Source organism: Crassostrea angulata, chromosome 1 (assembly GCF_025612915.1).
Source record: "Crassostrea angulata isolate pt1a10 chromosome 1, ASM2561291v2, whole genome shotgun sequence".
Lineage (NCBI taxonomy): Eukaryota > Metazoa > Mollusca > Bivalvia > Ostreida > Ostreidae > Magallana > Magallana angulata.
Genome location: NC_069111.1, coordinates 28631217 through 28634668, shown reverse-complemented (window position 1 = coordinate 28634668; position 3452 = coordinate 28631217).

Sequence of the window (3452 nt, the reverse complement as noted above, 5' to 3'; positions counted from 1 at the left end):
ATGAAGAAGCCTTTCTTTGCGCCATTTTGTCCAATCCTAGTTGTATAAGTGTAGTGTACTTATCAAGTCTTGATCCCCAACCCATTCAGTACCTAGCTGGAGGCTTTCTTGAAGTTTTTTTTTCCTATAACATCTACAGATTTGTCACGTACGTCTTGTGATGTGTCGTCTGCATACATTGTGACCGAAGAGTGTTTGAGACATTTTGAATAGTCATTGATATATAGAATGAAAAACAATGGTCCTTAAATTGACCCATGAAGAACTCCTACAGATATATCTTTTTCACGAGATAACACATCTCTCCAACTAATACATTGCTTTCGATTTGCAAGATAATGCTGAAACCATTTAAAAGTATTTTGACAAAATTTCAAAAGACTTAAACTTGTGTAGAGGGACTTTATGATTAACTGTATCAAAAGCCTTGCACAGAGCTAAACTGTTGTCTAACAAACATTCAAAGATACCTTGAATTGTGTTGGAATTTCTTTGATCCCTGTCTTTGTATCTATTGTGGTTGTCTACTAGGACCTGAACAACGTCATTAGAAAGACAGTCGATGATTCCTTGTTCTGATACTTAACTATTAATTCTCCATTAGAAATTATTTGGCACAATATGCTGTCCTAAAGCCGCTGTATTTAGTTGATTGAAGGGGATATGGGCCCGTTATGTCGGATGAGTATCAAGATGGCTCCTCTATCTGTTGTTAGAACCATTTTAACAAGAACTTGGACTTGAGTAGTTGGTTTCAAACAGCATTGTGACGAAGGCCTGTTTATTTCATTGCTAGCCACTCAGTCAATACTCTTTGAAATCAACAAGATTTGTCTGGCTTTTGAGCCAAAACTATGCAATCGTTGTATATATCACTTGAAACCAGCGTCATTTTCAACTTGTTTTGACGCAAGGAATAGATGTCCTAATGAAAGTCCAAGGCCTTGTTAAAATGGTTTTAATCTTGTCAAAATGAATAAAAAGTGATTTCTCAAAAATGAAATTTTCAAGTTCAATAATTACATTCCAATAGAAAATATTACATACATATTTTACTCAGTAAAAAAACCTATTTTCCCGTAAGAGTTTTATATGAACTTTATAGGTGAATACATGAATAACAAAAGTGGTTTTATACTCGGTAGACAATGGACGCTTATAAGAGTATCTGCTTTAAAAAAAAATAAATGTTCTATAAACAAATGTAAACTCTTGCCATATTGTCTTTATTGACAATGATTTGTTTATTTTGCACAGAGTGATATTTGTAAAGACAATGAACTTTTTAAATTAGAAATACAAAATAAATCGATTGTTTGTTTGAAACAAATTACGATTTTAAATATATGTGTGGACATTTGATATTACTTGTAGGTATCTAAATGTCTTATGTCAGTTCTAAAGGTTGGTAGGGTTATGAATGAGTGGTCTGAGATGCTGCATGATCAAAAAGGCGCTAAATTTGGTCACAATTGCCCTTGTTCATATGTAGTTGATGAGAAGATGAAACTGTTTTAGAGTTTACGACCGAAGCAGAAGCCTCAATTGACAAAATGACACAAACAACGAAATTAAACAATGCGCAATAGACAAAAAATAGCCATTGTTACAAAATCGTTTAAACTCGTTGTTTTGTAAAAGACGGTGTTTTACAACAATATTTGGTTTAAAACATCTCTACGTCCGGTTGCTTCGTTGCTGTAAGTGTTTTGGATTAAAACCAGCATGTAAAACTGTTTCCACATGGCAACTAAAAGTTGTTTTCAATCGGAAACAATTCTATTTCAGGATGGTTATGAAACTGGTTTTGTGTTCTATAGCCCGGACACTATGAGACAGACATTTTAAAATAACACCACACATAAGCTCTGGTATATATCATTATTCCAAGATGACTTTATTTTCCGTGTAATGGTTATTACACGCGAAGGTTGACATAAGGTGGTGTATTAATTATAGAAACGATTATACGATTAAACGATTATCCATCTCTTTCTTCTTTCTTTATTAATCGACATTAATTTGCATACTGAAAATGACATGGTGACTCAAAAACAAATCTATTTAAAATTTTTGGCAATGATAACGGAAATAAAAGAAATATACGAAATTTCATCATACAGAAGGTTTCACGCATCTTAAGTCGGCACCTACAGATTTACAAGTCACTAAAACTCATCCGGAACAAAGCGAGGTTTTGGGCCATTAATTCGATTGTCATTTGATTGCAATTGCTGTCTAAAACAGTTACAATGGGATTGGTAATGACACACTGAGATAAGAATTTAAAAGTCTTTTGATGGCTATATTAAAAAATATGCATTCACAGAGAGTGCATCTGAATAAATATATAGTTCTTAAAGACACCAGGTTTTAATGGGAGGCCGCTGGTTCGTGATATATGCCAGGCTGCAGTATTTACATTCCCCCTGCGCTTGCTTGGCTATAAAAAAAGAGAAACTCAGTACTTATGTGTTGGCTTAATTCTTAGTTCTATTTTTCTCATTATGATTTGATTTATTTTGATGGAACTGCGTAATTTTTCAAACGTTCATTTTTTCATATAATACTAGGATATAAAATATCTGGAAATCTTGTTAAAATTTGATATTTGGTAAACCATGGTTTTGTGCGTCACCTTGTCTCTTTTTAAACAATGCAATGCAAAACAACTTTTTATTTCACGAATTAGAGTTTGCAAAAATTAAAGATATATCAATAATACTTGAATTTACTTAAACTTTGATAATGAGGAAAAAATCACATTTTCTTGCAAATATGCAACATCAGCACATTTAAGTCCTGTATACATGTAACTTCAAAGAATCTTGAAATTCTGTTCAGTGGTTGATGGGGAGTGCACTGATAAACTGTTTCAGAGTAATTTTCATTATTGGCCAAACTTCCGAGTTCAAAAAAGTATATCATTTCCAAAAACAAAAAAGAAAATCCCGTAAAAATCCCTGTGAATAAGCATATTTCTATACATAATGTCCATAATAACTACCTTAAATACTTATTTCATGGTAAGACTTACGTATATTGTCAGTGCTGTACGTATATTGTCAGTGCTGTCAGTGTAGCAAATTTTTAATTGACCTCAAAATAATCTACGGAAAGACAACATATGATGTATGAGATAACTTAGACAATGTTAAGGTACATATAATAACATAATGCGTTTGAAAGCAGTTTAAAAAGATAATAAAATACAGGGAAATGAGGGAGAAAACATTTAGCAGATGCAAGTAGATTTCATTAAATCGAGTTCAGCATGAATGGGGGATGATACTTTAATTTGTAAAATGAACTATAGTTGTACACAATACTGTTTCTTTGAGAGTTTGGATGAAATGTATTGTTATGGTAAACACAAGTAAACATGCAGTTAATAAAAAGCGCCCCTCCATTGAATCGATTATTTTTATGCGCTTTTTGGTTCAGTACAAATA